The 18,313-nt window shown below is 40.5% G+C and overlaps 1 protein-coding gene across 2 annotated transcripts in view; it reads left to right on the top strand.

Moving 5' to 3' along the window:
- The first annotated feature begins 466 nt into the window (after positions 1 to 466).
- FNDC3B (fibronectin type III domain containing 3B) overlaps positions 467 to 18,313 on the top strand; it is a 352,410-nt gene continuing 334,563 nt past the window's right edge. For both annotated transcript variants that reach the window (XM_030863564.2, XM_030863519.2), the window contains exon 1: positions 467 to 638. The gene's annotated coding sequence lies outside the window, so the exon portion shown is untranslated. The remainder of the gene's footprint in view (positions 639 to 18,313) is intronic.

The raw sequence follows: 18,313 nt of genomic DNA, 5'->3' as shown, positions 1-18,313 counted from the left end.
TAACTTCGGTGTAATAAAATCTGTTCACGCTACGTTAACCATATGAACAAACTGCTGTGGGAAATAGAGAAAGGTGACAAAATAGCTCATAAGGTTGTTGTGGGGATTTTAAAAAAAGTTAATATATGTGCAAATGAAAAATGTCATAGTTTTAGCTCTGATTATTACTCAGCAAACCCTGCATTTATATTGGTGTTGGCGATCGTTTGCAGAATATGCAGCCCTAGCCTTTCAGGAGTTGCTAGTTCCTCTAAGCCTAAGACTTCTTTAGTCCGGCTGAACCAAAAAGAGTTTCCGGATAGTTATGCAGGTCTGGAGGCGGGGGGAGGGGGAAGGAGGATCCCACAGCGCCTGCGAATCTGAGCTTGTGGAGGCGGTTATACTCGGCAGATTACGGCAGGGGGCGGGCCCCAAATCCCCATGTGGTCCCGACATCATTGACATGGCGGAATCCCCCATCTAACCCTCCTGGTAGTTATTTGAGCGGCGGCGGCGGCCGGAGGACAAGGAGAGCGGCGGCTGCAGCAGCGGCGGGAGCTGCGAAGGGGCGGCGGGGATTCTCGGGGCTGGCTGCTGGGAAGGCGTGGGAGACCCGGTGTGTGGCGCGCCCGGAGCCCCGCGTTTCAGCCCGAGGGAAGGTAAGGCATGCAGGAGCGGGAGAATGCGGGGAACCCGGACCCCGAGTCTCAGCCGCCGGGTCACGGCGCGCTGGAAAGCCCCGACCGGACGCCGAGTCCGCCAAAGTGCGTTCCTGTCCCGGAGCGCTCCGGGCGCAGCGGGCTTCCCGAGGAAAACTTGGCGCCAGAGTGCTGGGGCGCTCCGCGCTCTTCTGGGCACCCCGGGAACACGGGGCCCGGGAGCGGGGGTCGGCCAACGCTTTGGGGCCGCGTCTTACTGGGCTCCGGGCCCCCGCTCGTCCCCCTAGCTGGCCAGGGCTTGGAGGAGGGAAAGAAACGGGTAGATTCTTGATGGAAAAAAAAATCTGGGCAGTGGTTCCCGGGTTCTCCCTCCCCCCCCCCCCCGCCCTCTCCCCGTCGCCCTCCCAGGCCTTCCCAGCAGATTTTGTCCGAGGAATCCGCTCCCCCTCCCGGAATCTCCGCTGCAGGAACGCTGCCCGGGAGGGGGAGGGCGGGCGGAGGGGCCGAGGAATCTTCGACGTGTCACTTTCTGAGGCTGTAGATTTCCATATGATGGAGGGGAGGAGGGCGGGTGTGCGAAGTGGGGCTGGAAGTTGGGGCCGCCTCTCCGCGCCAGGCGGGGCGGGCCGGGACCTCCGACCCGGGGATGCTCGCGGGGAGGGTCCCGAGCCCGCGCCGGCCCCCAGCCCAGGCCAGGCCTCTCAGGGACACTCCCCGCCTCGCCGCTGGCCACCTCCGTGCGCGCCACGTCCTCCCTCCCCGTCCTGCCCCCCGGGCTCCCCCCGGGCTGGGGGCGGTAACCGGCGGCTGCGGCCGGACTCGGCGAGCAGGCGGCTGGAAGCTCGGGCGGGGGAGTGGGGCGCGGCGGGAAGGAGCGGGCGACCGGGTGTGTGGGCCAGCGTAGCTCCGGTCAGTCGGTCACCCCGAGGGGCGCCCGGGCCGGGGTGGGGCCGGCGGGCGGAATCCGTGCCCAGAGGCGACCGGGAGGGGCCGCGCGGACCGTCTGGTGCCCGCGGTGGGGCGGGGGCCGGCCGGCGTGGGAAGGGCCTGTCACTCTGGGCGGAAAGTGGGGCCTCGGGCTGTGCCCGCGAACTTTCCCAAAGGCCCGGTCCCGGCGCCCCGTGGGAGCCCGAGCACCCGGGCCCGGTGTCTCTGGAGACTGGGTTGGGCCGCCCGGAGGCGCCGTTGGCCGGGAGGCTTCCAGGAGTGCGCGGTTGGAGTTGGAGCTTTTCGAACCTCAATTCCCACCCTTCTATCCCTGACGAAGGGAAGCAATGGCATTTTATCCAGACAGTGCCGTTTGCGGACTTACTTAAAAGTTAAAACTTTTTATATTTTATATTCTCATCAGTCCAGCGTGTTCTTGAAACAAAATTTGGAATTTGGCCGCGACGGGCCAACGCTGGGGCCCCAGATCCACACGTTTCTCTCTCCATCCCTGTTGGTTTCTAGTCTTCCTCCCCATCTTCCATCCAGGGTTAATCATATTTTGGGACAGGCGAGGTCGTTTGTTCGGTGGGCACCCCCTGATTGCTTGTATGTTTATTTTTTAATGTGCAGTTATTTGATTTGAATTTCCTCCAGTTTCCAGGCCCTGGTGGGGAAAGCTAAGGAAGAGGGAATACGCCACCTTTTTTTTTTTTTTTTTTTTTTTAATGTGGAGAGAGGTGGGGCATTGGAAAAGGGGAGGCACGGTGGTTGTAGGCAGAGAGTGAGAGGGAGCAGACAGACCCGGAAGAAAAGGAATCTGCTCTGGAATAACACTTTTTTTTTTTTTGGAGGCTTCTGGCCTCGGGCAAAAATGCACCGCTCTGTTCTCATTTCTACTGCCTGAGTTGCTCTTCACTCTCAAGTTAACGCTGTGACTCTGGGGCCCTGGACAACGCCCGGGGGAAGAGACCCGCAACCACAGCCAAGAGCAGCCCGTGGCCCTGGTTTTGTGCCTTGCATGGGGCCCCGTGGTTCTCCCTGATTGGAAGCGGCCTCTGTGGAACCAGCGTTCAGTAAATTTCTTGGCTCCCGGGGAGCAGCTGTTAACGAGGGTAAAGTCTTTGGGCATGCTTCTGGTCCTGCAAGGGGACTCCCCCCTATAAGGGTGTAATTCTCACTTTGTTTAGACGCTAGAGGGTCACCCACAAGCTGGCTAAGAATGAGGCATAGCTGGTAGAAAGAAAAAGTCTCTAAAAAATGGTACTTAGACTCGTATGTGCTTTTAAAGTGTTTTGGCTTAAATGCTTGTAAGAGAAAAAAATTCTACGTAAAGATAGCGTTCATTTTAAAAGAGATCTTAAAACTGCAAGATACTATCATGGAATAGGAGGTTGTAGCTTCTAATTACAGTAGGTACAATATCAGAAAGATATTCCAGTAACCTTTTAAGACAGACCTTATAAATAGCTCACATCAGACCATGGGCTGGCTGTATTGGAGAGCCAGTCTTCCAGGGTTTCTAGAGAAATGCTTGGGATCCGTTAGGAAGCTGGCTGTAGGAGCCTGAGTAGTAGTTTACTCGGTAGGAATTTGTGCCCCTTTTGCTTAACACTTCATTTTATGTGGTAAAATTTGATAACGTCCTTAGAACTGAAAACCTGAAGAACTTCCCAGCTTTTCAGTTTTAGGAAAATGAGGCCCAGGGAGGGGAAGTGACTTGTTTGGTATTGGCAATCAGAGATTAAAATCCAATACAGAATTGTATTAATAGCTACTCTTTTTTAGCTATCTAATGTGTACTAAGTACTGTGTATTGTGTTTTTTATATATTATCTCATTACAATTCTAATCTTTCAATTTAGGTGATGTTAAGGACATTTTATAGACAAGGCATTGAGGTTCACAGAAATTTAGTAACTTGTGTAAGATTACATAGAATTTTCTTCTGTAATGCAAATGGTTTTATATCTGCTGTCCAGTATGGCAGCCACCAGGCACGTGTAGCTGTTGTACCATTTAAAATGTGGCTAGTTCGATGGAGGAACTGTATTTTAAATTGTATTTACTTTTAATTATCTTAAACTGCTACTTGTGGCTAGTGGTTAGGTACCATATTGGGGATTGCAACATAGAACTTTCTGACTCTCAAATCTATTCACGTTTATTGCTTATTTATTGCTTTTAAGATCTTGTAATTCAGTTTTCTTCCTTCCATACCACCAGAGGAAGATTATATTCAACTCTTAAGTGGAATTTAAATACTGGATTACCTATAGCTCAAAAACAAGCAAAAAATGTTTTTTTAAAAATACTTGAATGTCATGGTAAAAACTGATAGAAAAAAACTTTGTGACATTTTCTGTTTGATTGAAATAACTGCCTATAGGAATTGCTGAGAAGGTAGTTAGAGCTTCTTGGTTATTTCAATGTAATAAAAGTATAAGTAGGGAGCAGCATGAAAAATCACTGATGGGGAGTTGGAAAAAAATTACCCCTGATATCCATGGTTACCTGTTAATTCGGTGATTCTTTTCAAATGTCTTCATTCAGGTAAATAATATAGCCAAACTATCACTCACTTTTCCTTAACTAGCTGCACAATTAATCTGAAGAATTAAAGTCATTGCTTTACTACCAGAGAATGAAATTCAAATATAAAGCACTAGATCTGTCTGTGAATTGGGAAGAATATGTTTAAGATTGAAACAAACAGCAAGAAAGATTCTTTAGGTGGCATATGGTCAAATAGTTTTCTAATTAGTGGATTTAATTTAAATCTGTTACATTTTAGAATTTATTTGGTAGAAGGAATTTCAACAACTTTTTGATTTTATATGAAATAGTGAAAATTCCAACTCATGTTAAAGTAAGCATTCATTTATGTGGATTTCATCCATAAATATCCAGTAACCCAATACCTTTTTCTTTCTGGTTTTTTTTTTATGCATACTGCTTTCAGGAAAAGACAGATGATAAAATAATCTCTTTTTATTAGGATTTTAAGAGCAGTAACTTCCAGATTCATTATAAATATATCTGAATCTGCTGTATCTTTCATAGTTACTGTACTGCTCAGAGATAATTGCAGCTCATAATCCTGACCCTAGAGCATTATATGATCCTGAAAGACCTACACAAGTAAATCAGCTTTAAATTGTTCTATATTATTTTAGTGTTATGTGAATTGCATGGCCTCCAGCTCTGAAAATTATAAATTCAACTAAAGGTGAGGCATCAGTTAGACAATCAGATAGCTGAAAAACCCTTTCATACCCATTCCTGACTATTGGGATCATAGTTATTTTCAAGGAACCAACATAAGAACCATGTTATTGGATTATAGTGTTCTTGTGAGTGTGACAAATATTGGAAACATGATTTAACTCAGGATGTATGGTTCCATTTTTAGGACATCAAGGTGCTTAGTACAAATGAGACGTAATTTAAAAGATAAAGATATCGAAATGATTGGCAAAGATTAGAAATCTTATACCCTCTGGTGCAGGCCACATCTGAGTATGGGTTTGAAATCAGAATATCTTATCTGTCAAGGACTTAGTTTACTTCTTGGCTGTGTGTCCCTGTTAGACTACGGAACCTCTCAGTCTGGGTTTCCTCATTTTATTATAAGGCGAAAACATCTCATCTGTACCATTTATCAGGTGGTTGTCACAAGGGGTTAATGAGTCAGTGTATTGAAAAGTGTTTAGCAAAGCCTTATACAAACTCCATAGTTCATTATATTCCAAAGTTTAAAAACTGAGCTGTTCTTACAGTATTACTTTGTATGTTTTCAGAGACCTCCAAATTGTGTTTGGCCACTTTGAAAAGTGGTTTATTTTTTCCTTTGTGACGAGTAAATAAAGTTTCAATCTTTAGATAGCAGTTTCATTTTCTCCCTACTCTTAATGTAATAGTTGATCTGTGACCTCTCAAAAGTTGTCTTTCCTTACATGTGGTCCGTAGCTCGTTAGCATTGCTGAAGTGGACAAGGCAGTCTGCTTGATTCAGGGTCATTCTTGAGGTGGAGGGGACAAAGTGCAATCTCTTATTAGAGGAACTTCCAAAGCAATGATAGAGGCATAGGCTTTAGTTCCTATATATTATCTTAGTAAGCCTGTTATTTGAGCTTTCAATAATTATAGCTGAGAATGGGGGAAAAGAATCATTTTCTGTGTAGGGGAATCTTTGCATCCTACCTCTGTTTTCACTTTAGAAATCACAATTGCCTTTTCTTCACTTTAACAAGGTTAATCCATTCAATGAGATTTTTTTGTGTTAAGACATTTTCAAGCAAACCTTAATTCTCATCCTTAACAGCTGTTGGGAATGCACTTAGGTGGTTGAGGAGAAGCTTTATTCTTTAGTTGACATTGAATGCCTTTGAATATAGGAGAATATTCATAAGCCCACACTTTTTTAACCTTAAAATACACAGTATGGTACAGTATTAATGTGTTTTTTAAACGGCAGAGAATGCTTCAATCACTGTGGCTAGACAGAGGCAGGTTTCTGTGGAAGCCAAATATAGGCTCACTTGGGAGGATGACTTGTGGTTGGTACTTGAACTCTTTGCAAGGTACAGCCAATGAGAGGCTGATCTCTAGTCACAAGCTTACCCAGAGGGGAATTGTTTATGGTGCAGGTTTAGTGTCAAGGATGAGTCCTTGGAGACCAGAGGTATGTGCGGTTGGAATTGGGGGTTGGGAGGTTTTTAAACCACCAGGTATAAATCAGGTAAGATAGACCATAATGATCAACTATTACAGGTGGGGAGGTTTCTCAGTTTAAAAATGGATCAGTCCTTGAATCTCTTTTTGTCCCTAGTTGAGATATGCAAGTTTAGCATTCTGAAACACCTGGATTGTAATTTCATTGGCTGATGAGATGTCTTTGGCAATACTCCCTGTCGGTTCAGTCACTGGCTCCTAATATCTTTTGTTTCTATAATATTACAACTGCTTGTCAGTTTTTAAGTAACTGGAGGGAGGAGATTTTAGTGAGATGGTGTTCAGCAAAAGCTAGCATTATTTGAGATTCTAGTAGGTATCTTTAAAATGTCCCGTGTGTTAAATGATTATGTTTGATTTTAAAATGTAATTTTATTTCATTCACTTGTTTATTGACTCAGGAGGCACTTACTGAGTTCTAAACTGGGTTCTTAATGGAATATTCTTATGCTGTCCTGACTTTTTGGCAAATGCAAGACATTTTTCTGTTTACTTATAGGGGTATTTTGCTCATATTTTTGGAATGTAGTATAGAGAGCTGTGTCTACCACCAGACTCCTAGAGCAGGATGGTGATAACTTCAGTCCTTTGCTCCTTTCTGAAACTTGAGAAATGTTAAAATTGGAGCACCTATAGGCTATGTTTAAAACTAAATTTATGTTAGAATTTTAGGCTTCCGATACTTCCTTGTTTTGACTCTGGAAGATGAAGGTTTTTATAATGGCAACCAGTTAGAAAAATTTGCTTAAACTAAGTTGATATAATACAAACTCATAGTGTTCAATTATGAAAAGCTTTCTGTTGAAATAATTATCCAGATAATTGTCTTCATACATGAGCAAATATAGTATGTTTGAGAAATAATGGTAGATTCTAAAATCCCAGGAAATAACATGATTTAATTTATTCTTAAGGATCTCAGTCAGATTCTCCACAGCTGGTGGAAGAGGGTCTCTGTTAAAAATAACTCCATTGTTCTGTATGTAACTAATTAGGAATTTGCACTTATCCAGGCAAGTCTAGGATAAAGTTTGGCTTCCTACTCTATATGAAAAGGTTTTACCCTAACAGAAGTTTAAATAGATCATAGAGGGAATATTTACCTAATTAGGAGGGCAAAACACTTTAAGCACCTTGGAAAAATCAATTTACTTAAAAGCAGTGTAAAACTGCAGTATGGGTTGAAGCTAGTTCTCCTAGTGCGCTTTTTCATAGAGGTGCAGGACCGCCATGAAATACATGTCAATTTATTCAGTGCTATCACATGAACTAGGAACAGTTTACCAGCAAAAGTTAGAACTATATTTTTGTATGCAAAATAAATCACAACAATAAACAAATATCCACCTCCCCATCTCACCCCACCCCCACCAATAGATTCCCAAATATGCCTGTTGATTTGTTTTGGCGGTTTTCTGTTGCCATTTGTTTTGCTACTTGCTGTCTCCTGTAAGCACTTGATGGCAGATTGGTAAGAGCAGGTGTTAAAGGTTTAAGGACATCGTTATTGCTTTTAGCTGCCCATCTCCTCCTCCTTGAGTTTGGGCAAAGTTGTGGAAACTACTGCCAGTGGTATTTAGGTAAGCTCATTACACAGCCTCGTCTTCTGGTTTACTAAAGCAAGACCTTCTTGTTCCAGGTACTGTGTGAACTGACCCATAAGAAAGGTAAATTTCCTTTAAAATATCTCAAGTATTTGCATCCACTTACTCAGACATGAGATTTTCAAGTATATGACTTTTTAGGGTTCAGATTGACAAGTTTTTATGGTACAAGTTCTAAGTGTAGGATCATTAATATATTTTTAGGGTATTCTTTTTCTCTTATATTTTAAAGTGTTATTTTTAAACACATTTTATATTTTCTATTAAGTCATTTAAGAGGAAAATACTAAATGTCTTCAGATATTACTGTTCCTGATTTTTCTGTTGTGGTTTTTCTTGTATCAGGAAAAAAAATTTAATTTAGGGTAATAAAGGTAAACATTATTCCGAATTAGTGAATCAGAGAATACTTAAGAGTATATTGAATTGGAACACTAGTGTATTGTTGTTGGGAATGTAAAAAGGTGCAGCTGCTGTGGAAAACAGTTTTGCGGTTTCTCAAAACGTTAAATATATAATCACCTAGCAATTCCATTGCTAAGTATGTACCCAAGATAATTGAAAGCAGGGACTCAAACAGATACCTGTACACCAGTGTTTATAGCAGCATAATTTAGAACATCTAAAAGGTGGAAACAACCCAGGTGTCCATTCACAGATGAATGGATAAACAAAATGCGGTGTGTACATACAGTGGATTATTATTCAACCGTAAAAAGGAATGAAATTCCAGTACCTGCTACAAGATGGATGAACCTTGAAAACATGCTGAGCGAAATAAGCCAGACACAAAAGGACAAATATTGCCTGTTTCTACTTATGTGTGGTACCTGGAATAGGCAAATTCATAGAGAAGAAAGTAGAATAGAGATTACCAGGAGCTGGGGAAAGAGGAACGGGTGTTATAGTTTAATGGGTACCGAGTTTCTGCTTGGGATAATGAAAAAGTTCTGGAAATGAATAGTGGCGATGGTTATACAATATTGTGAATGTACTTAATGCCACTGAACTGTATGGCTAAAAATGGTTAAAATGGCAAATGTATGTATATTTTATCACAATAAAAAATTGAAAAAAATTGAAGGAGATTTATTCCACAGGATTTCAGCTTGCCTCTGTTTGCTCCCCCTTGGTCTGCTCCATGTTGGTGTGTAGATGTTTCCCCGCCCTCCCCACCTCCCATTACAGAGTAAACGGAGATTCTCCTAGGCCAGTTTTGGAGGTCAGAGTTTCCTTATTTTATTAACTGAGTTGAATTTAAGAGGAGACTATTTAAAAGTAGGAGATCTCTGGAGGGAAAAGAAAGATATTTTAACATTTAGATGAGCCAGGTAGTTTATTAGTATCCACAGACCACATAGGCACATAAAGGTAATCTATCCTGAATTTCACTGTGAGTCATCCAAAAACCAGAGAGTAGGATGTACAATTAGACCTGTCATATTTTCTAACCTTTAAACCTTTTTTTTCCCCCCCAATTTTGTCATCTTCAGTACTTTAGGGAAAACTTTTATTTCCACTTAGAGAAAGGGTCTAAGTCATCTCAGTACTTAGTGTTGGAAAAGCATTAGGTGCTAACATTCTTCAGTTTGTTAGACCAAAACTTATTGGGAGGGGATAGAGTGAAAGCAAGCAAGCATGTAGTATTGTTTTATTCATCTGAACTTGCCTCTAGCACCTAATAATTTCATAGTGGTGACTTTTCTCTGAGTGTCGGTGTTTTGTTTCTTTTTTTGCTTCTGAGGTATTGATGTTGAGTTTGTGCAGATCACTTATGAAAAGATGGGGCAGGATTTTTGTTAAGTGATTGGATATAAAGCTTAAACGTCAGATGTAAAGTGCATGTTAGGAATACTGAAAATATCAGGTAAAAATTCAGATAGAAAGATTTAAGTTTACATACAAATAAGTTCAAGGAAAAATTATACCGTATACTGTGAAATATTTGCCGTCCATAATAGTTCATTAATTCCTGAACTCCCAGAAAACAGTATAAAGTCGCAAGGGTATGATGCTAGTGTGTCTGCATGCTTTGCCATCTATAAGGGTATATTTTCTTTGCTGTATGTGTAAACGGCTTTCATACCATAGCAGGTCATTTTTGTGGCCTAGAAATTACTCTAGAGATAGGATCATTACGAACTGATTTCAAAAGGTACAGAGAGTCACAGTCTCTTTATATCTGGTAGAGATATGAGGAATTAAAACACCATGTTCACAGAGCGGTCTTCACTGATTTTTGACCTACTCAAAAGAAAAGAGTGTCTCATTCTATTTTGCATATACTCATTTTGTTCCAGAGCCATGATTTCAGGTAATTTATCATTTTCTTTAATTTCTTCTGGCACTGTTTCTATACTTTTCAGAACACTTGTCCTTTTCAGTGTTGTCTGATTGTTTCCTTGTCACTCTTACGTGAGTGTAAGGATATTTACTGATTTAACTTAATGTCTTTGATGGTGAGTGCATAGTAAATGCTCACTGGATGGATGGATGGATGGAGAGACAGATGAATTCCTAGGTTGAATGTGCCATTTAAAGTTAGTACCTCTCCTCAGGTGCTCAAGTCATTATTTCTTCTGCTGAAGTTGATTTCTTTGAAGCATGGGCCATGTTACAGGCATTTTTGTGTTTCCACAGTTTTCCTGAAAAGTTTTTTTTCTCATGGTAGGGACCTAATAAATATTAAACAAAACAAAGGCATGAGTCACCTTCAGTGCAAACTTAGCCTTTCATTTACTGTTATTTTAAAGAAACAAAGTTCTCCAGAGAATACGTGGACTTTTTTTAGGTCTGTATCAGATCACTAATTGATTTTGAAAATATAAATAGCTTATATTTCTGTTCCCTAAAAATGTGGACTTCAGTTATGTATGTTTTGCTTGTCTATTGGAGTCAGTTTGGGAATTATAAATTAAGAAAATTATTTTTTGAAAAAGGTGACTTTTCAGAGATCTGTGGTAGTTTAAAATGATCTTCTATAGGGAAATTCTAGAAGGGAGGCATTAAGGGACAGAAAAACAGCAACAACAATAACAACAACATATGTCTTGCTGAGATGGTGGGGGTCCAGCAGAGAGAGTTGATTCTGCTGCACTGGTGGCCAGAGTGTTCAGTGCTAAACTGAACCCTGGAGAAAGGGTCAGAGGGCATGTCGTGGAAACCTGAGGAGAATGACCTCAGCCACTTGAAGGTGGAAGTAAAGCACGCCTGAGAAGAGAGGACTTTCTTGGAGCATTATAGGGGGTGGAGGGTGCACGTGCTCTTATTTATTATGTCTGGGGTGGGATCAGAAATCTTTATTAGATGCTTCAGGTGAGTGATATGATCAGACAAGTTTGGGAAACCCAGTCTTGGGGACTCAGCCCTCTTGGTAATCTGTCCTTTTAAGGTTTTTGACCTGATGGCTGGAAAGAACTGAGGTGAGAGGAGTAATTAGGACACCAGAGGACTCTAGTTAGGACCTAGGGCAGAATCGAAGGTCTCCTCAGAAGAATTTAACGTCGTATTCTTCAGGATAAAGTGATAACCAGCTCTTAGCAGTTCAGTATAGAAACAAGGACACTTGTCACTTGTGCACTAAACTTCCAAACATTCTAACTGCAAGTCGGATGTAAAATATAACAGTGACCAGCAATTGTTGAGCACCTACCATGTGCCAGGCACTTGCATATATATATATGTATATATTCATTCATTCTTCCATATTCATTAAACTATGAAAGATAGGTATTATTTCTGTTTTTCTATGTGTTTCCACCATCTACCGCAGAAGCCAGAACATACCTGCTGCCCTATAAGTGGTTGTTGAGTGAACTAAGACTAGAAGACATGCTCAAAAAGGTTAAAAAGATCACCTAGATTGACTCCAAAACTTCTTTCCAGCTGTATCACACTGCTGCTTTAATAGTTCACATTAAATGTCTTAATTGTATATCCAGACTTGGAACAGTGTCTATTTGTGTTCCCAAGTAGCTGATGCTAAGGCTAAGTATTCGTTGAATGCTTTCCATGTGTTCAACCTGTCTATGGTCCAGAAACCTAAAATTTTCTTTCGAAACAATAATAATAATCTGGACATCTCCCAAGAGGGAGATTTTCCTAGATTGTTTTCTGTAAAAGCAACTTAACCTTGGAATGAGAGAAACCAGAGAATAAAAGTATACTTCATAGACAGTAATATATAAGAAACTCAGTATAGTGAATGGGAAAAATCTAGAGCAGTTGGCTAAGAAATGGTAATGAAGTTTTACCTGACTGAGACATTTGAAAAATTCTATGAAAGAGAGTCCTTTTCACTCAGTGGCAATACAGTTTTGTTCATCTCGCATTCCCTCTCCTCAGTGCCTTTCATTTAAGTTCATTTATATAGGGTAAGATCCTGTACTTATAATTTGCACCTGGAAAAGCAAGGCCTCCCATGCCTGATACTAATCCTTTCTGTCCTTTTAAGGCTAATAGTTTGTGGTGTTTGGGTTGCACCGAAGGCTGCCACGGGGACAGGATGAGCCCAGAACTGATTAGAACGTGTCTCATCTCTGCGTGCGCAAAGAGCAGCTCCCGTGGTGAATAAGAGGTGACCTCAGGATTCATAGGAGCCCTGTGCTTTCCCAGACGGCCCGGGCTAAACCTGGGGAGCTGGCAGCCCTAAATGCTTCCTTTGTTAGAAATTATTGAGTTCCCTACTCCATCTTCAGAGAGTGAGTTTACTGAAGGTGAGTTAAGGACAAGGCTTTGAAGTGGGACCTGACTTGCTTTCTCTCCTTGTGTTTGTGTGGGGCGGTGTGAATGAAGACACCAACGAAGGCGCAGCGCCCAAGGTGGTGTTACCTAAACACTGATTCTCACTGCTTCACAAAAATGCTGCTCATGGTCTGGAGGAGCTGTGTGCTTCCCTGGGGATTGTGTTTCCACAGAATGGTGAGGGCTGTTAGAACAACCTTGTTTCTCAAAACTTCTGCCCAGGAGGGAGGCTATAAATGGTAAAATGTTCACGACGGGTTGCCACCCCAGAGAAGGGCTCCCCAACACTGGGCTGCCCATGGCCCTCCCCTCGTTACAGCTGGGGGCCGGGAAGCCTTTGTCTTTGTCTTATAACCCAGCTTTCAGAGCTTGCTGGCGGTGATCTTCATGACACAGAGTACCATAGGATCTAACTAACTTTAAAAAATTGTTTAAATTTTTTTTATTGAAGTATAGTTGATTTACAATGTTGTGTTAGTTTCAGGTATACAGCACAGGTGATTCAGTTATACCTATGTATATATATATATCTATTTTTTTTCAGATTCTTTTCCCTTTTAAGTTACTACAAAATATTGAGTATAGGTCCCTGTGCTATACAGTAGGTCCTTGTTGGTTATCTATTTTATGTATAGGAGTGTGTGTATGATGGAACTAACTTTTAAGAGCACTTAATTTTAAGACATCTATTTTATACCTTAAGATGTAAAGAAACTAGTTTTTTTTTTTTTTGTAGGCACTGTAAAAAAGGAATATGTTTTAATTTTAGGATTTGAGCATTTTAATTTGCTAAAGTTTGGTTTAAATTGCTTGGGTCCTCTTCTGTCTAACCCTTCATTCATTTTTACCATCGTCACCTGAGGGTAGAGATTTACTTAACTTTGGATAAGAGATACTAAAATTGCCCATGTGTACACTCATGTTCAAGGAAATTATGAAATCAGTAGTTTTGAGCCTCCTAGAAAGGAAGTAAGTTCAATTTTTAAAATACTGTCCTTTTAAAATTATGTATTTAACTATTTAATGAATATTCCTCATTATTTATACTTAGTGCATGAAAATACTGGAAATGGGTATCCTTGTTGTTGTGCCACAGGTAAAGACTGGTAATTTCCAAACCCCTAGCTATATCCCTGAGTTCTAGACCTGTATATTCAACTATAGATATCTTTTTTTTTTTTTTTTTGAAAGGGAACTTTATTTTTATTTATGGCTGTGTCGGGTCTTCGTTGCTGTGCGCAGGCTTCTCATTGCAGTGGCTTCTCTTGTTGGGTAGCATGGGCTGTAGGTGCCCAGGCTTCAGTTGTTCTGACACAAGGGCTCAGTAGTTGTGGCTTGTGGGCTCTAGAGCGCAGGCTCAGTAGTTGTGGTGCACGGGCTTAGTTGCTCCGCGGCATGTGGGATGTTCCCGGACCAGGGCTCAAACCCTTGTCCACCGCATTGGCAGGCGGATTCTTAATCACTGCACCACCAGGGAAGCCCATCAACTACAGATATCTTTACCTTACTTTCCCACAGGCATTTCAGACTCAATCTGCCTGCTTTTTTTTTTTTTTTTTAAAGAGGGCTATGGGAAGGGGGAGAAGAAATGGATAATAATTTTTAAGGCTTGTATTTTATTTCAGGCTTTAATTAACAACAGATATCTTTAATTTACCATAAAATTTCTTTATTAATGAGAAGTTATTTCCAGGTTTATTTGATTTTGACATATTCTAATCTTGCTATATGGTTACTGCACTGTAGCTTTAACTGTATCTTAATGATACTGGTGACACTGATAATTTTAAAACATAGCCTTTTAGATTTTGCCACTTGCTCATTATATTAAATTTAAGCACGGTAACAATGTCACTTCCTATTTATGTTTTACTTTCCAATTCTCTTAGTTCAGTTTTCTCAGGAGTTCAAACCTATTAAGGCATAGCAGTTGGCTAGTAAGAGAAAATTGAGAATACAAATAAATTTTTCACTAGATTACATTAGCTGCATTTTGTTTGGAGTAATTTTAGGCTCCAGGTGTTTGCCATTAACATTCCAGTTTTGCAAGTTTTCCTTTCTTGCTTTTGTGAGAAACAGGGATTGTAGGAGGGAGTAGAGGATAGTAGGCCAGGGTTTGGGAAGGATGTAGTACCAACAGAGGTGAGTGAGTTTGTTCCTATTATGTTTTACATGGGATGATAGGTTTTCCAAGTTCTAGTTTCCACTACGTTACCTGTGAGTTCAGTAGAGGGGCAGTTCTAGTCTGCTGTCAGATATTCTGCTTGGTAGATTAATGAAGAACCTCTTTTAAAGTGTTTTTTTTTTTTAAACACAGATTGCTGTATTTGTATATCTTTAATAAGTGTGCATTTTGGCCAAGAGGTAACTTTTTCATACCATTTTTCATGAAAAAGCATAAATACTTTTCTAGAAAGTTTAATTGCAAACTTTGTTAGATTAAAAGGAAACATCTTTTTAGAGGAACCATTCTTCTTGGGAATTCTTTAGTCCTTGTCTGTAAATAATAGCAGATTATCACATACTGTTTTCATATTTGGGGGGCATGGGAAACTACTCACTTAACTTGGAACTAATATTTTGGGTAAGAAGGTAAATCTTCAGTCATCATTTATAGTGGGATTATTGAGCCCCTGTGCTCTGGAAACTGAGTCCTGAGTTTGAGAACCCAGATTTGTAACTGCAGATTTGAAACTCTGACTTTGGTTAATTACTGAATCTTGGTGGCTTTGTCTGTTAAAAGGAATTGTTAGGGCTGTTTAGCTGGGTGTGGTGCTTCATCAAGTGCTCAGCAAGTGAGAGCTGCTGTTTTATTATTTTATTTTGTTCACTGATGACAGACATTTAATCGCTGGACATACTTCTTAATGGGGTGATAGTTATTTAAAAGCATTCCCCTGTTACTTGAGAAGTGTATATGAATACAAGCCTTGCCATCGACTCCTTGAGTGTTCTTGTTCAAGTGGCATCTTTGTAGCTCATCTCCAAAGTCACACGTGAGCTGTTAACCTTAGTTAGGTAGTGTGGGCATAAAATGGTAATATATGTAAGAGGCACTTTGGGCAGGGTGAGGGTGGGGAAGCATATCTGAATGCCAAGAAGTACGTACTTAAACAAGTGCTGATTCTACCAGTATCTTTCTTCTTCCCTGCCCCCTCAAAGAAAGGTTGTCTCTTTTTAAGTAGGTATATGACAGCTCTGCTTCCTCTCCCAAGTCTAGGATCAAAGGAAAGTTGTAATAAAGGAGAGTCACTTGCTCCCATTCCCTCTCCCTTTTTTGTGGATGTTGTTCTAACCGTTTTTAAGAGGGAAGATCAGGCCTTGACTTTAGTGGGCGAAACCATGGGGGCTCCAAGACCTGCCTTTCATCTCTGGGTCATCACCTCAAATGGTGTTCTTCATCTCTAGTAATGGCATAAAGACACCACTGCTGGGGAACGGCGCACTGCAGGCTAAGACCTTGCTGTCTTTCTGGAAATCTTAGCTACCTTTGCTGCTCGCTGTTACGATGCTCATTTCTTTAGAATAACATAGGCTATTTGGCAGAGATGCCATGACTAGAGTAGTCTTCTCTGCTTTGGCAGTGCCTAAGTCTTACCAACTTCTTATAAATTGGAAGGCTAGCTCCAGAAAAAGTAAAAGAAAAACAAAACTGAATTTTAGCTGGTTGTTTACTGGCAGGGTTGTTCTAGACATAAACACAGTTGAATGGAAAGGATAGTAGGGATTGGAGCCTGACTTGCTCCATGAGAGTGAATGAGCCAGTGTTAAAGCTTAACGTTGGAGAAAAAACCAACCTTCACTGTTTTAAAAAACAAAACAAAACAAAACCCAAAATTAGGCAGTCATTGCAGGCTAACCAATGAAAATTAAAGGTCAGTTTCTTCAGTGCCTCACCTCAGTGCATGCCCCAGGCGGTGTTAATAATGGCAATCCTATTATTTTCTTGCAGTAGGCAGGAAATGCTGTCTACACCCATTAGATTTGTTTGAGTGGCCCCTGGCTGGAAATGAAGAAAATTTAATTTTCTGACTTGCTAGGAGGAAAAAAAATCATGCAGTGCTGCACGGAGGTTGATTTGGGGGCTGGAATAAGAACAGTGTCATTTAAAAAAACTTGATGTTATTAATCTCGATGATAGGGATGTTTGGCCCTTATCCACATTGAAATCATGAATGGACTTATATGCAAGTTATGTGTGTAGGAAACCTTTCTGAATATTGTCAGCACTGGCTCAATTCTGGACTTTTAACCACATGTTTGCAAACTGCCTAATTCCTCGCATATCCCACTGACTGCTGGAAACTTGCTTGAAGGAAGGCTTTGTCACAGGGTTTTTGTTTTTGTTTTTGTTTTTTTTAGAAGATTAATTTGCTTTCCAAAAGCAGCATTCATTTTGGAGAAATTTGTGTATTCATTAGGGCAGTCAATTACTTTGTAGTTTCAATAGCAAGAAGAAAAAATTGCTATTAATTAATGTTACAGAGAAAGTATGTGACCCTGTCCTTGTCTTTCAGAGTTACATTGGTTAATCTCGGCTCACTTGGTTTCCACTACCTTGTGTCCTTTTATTCAATAATGAAATCTTTTAAAATATGTTTTTTTTTTTAAAATCAGGTTGCTTTTCCTCTTACATCTTTACATTTTTTTAATGAGTCAAAAGATCTTTATTGCTATTTTGATGTTTGATTTATTTGGTTGTTCTGTTACAGATTCTCAGTTGGTATATAATTCATTTTTCTAGGACAATATCAGGTTTTCCCATGAAATACGTAATGAGAGAAGGATCTTAAGTTGAAGGGACTTGCTTAAAATCATAGGAGTAGCCAATGCTAGAAGAAGCAAATGTTTCAGTCTTTGTGTGCAGAGGAGGAAAAAGAAACCATTCTATTTTAACGGATCTGTAATTCATATCGAATAGGACCTCTTGTGTTACTTCAGGTCATTGTTTTCGTTTTGCATTGACTATACACTTAGATATTTTTCTTTGTTTCCCGAAATGCCGTACTGGAAAGATGTTTCTAACATCTTCATAGGAAAGACCAGTGAATCAAGGGAGTTCTTAGGAGTATTGTCCTTCCTTTTTGTCTTAATTCTTAAAACCTTTAGCAGTTTGCTTCTACTAGTGGCCATCTTGTCTCTGACATTTTGCTTCTGGTTGTCATCATTGTGAACATTTTTCATAATGTTTATTTTCCTCATTTATTCATCACCATAAGTACAAGAAGAAGCAAAGCATGGGATTCTTGATTTTTGTAGTAACCGTATTATATGTGTGTTGTGTAAAATACATTTTGGCGATAGCACATGACATGGTACATACTTGGGGGGACTTTTTAAAATCCAAATTTATATTTCATTTATAAAAGAAATGGTACTTTCTAGAAGCCTTTTCTGTAGTAAGGGTCCCAGTGGATTTTTTTTGACACCTCTGAGATTAGTCCTCCTTAAGGTTCCTGACGGTAGTTGCACCCCATGGTGTGGGGAATTTGAAACTTACATATAAAAAGAGTTAAAAGGCTTTGGAAAATTTCATGTGATATTGGGAGTCAGATGTTTTGATCTAAAAAATTGTTTGCTTGATTGGGAATTTAGGCTTGAAATGTTTGTACAGATTGTTAACTGGCTGGCTGGAATCTGTTATAGACTGGCTAACCTATTTGAAATA

Source organism: Globicephala melas, chromosome 4 (genome assembly GCF_963455315.2).
Source record: "Globicephala melas chromosome 4, mGloMel1.2, whole genome shotgun sequence".
Classification (NCBI taxonomy): Eukaryota; Metazoa; Chordata; class Mammalia; order Artiodactyla; family Delphinidae; genus Globicephala; species Globicephala melas.
This window is presented reverse-complemented; position numbering and strand designations above follow the sequence as displayed.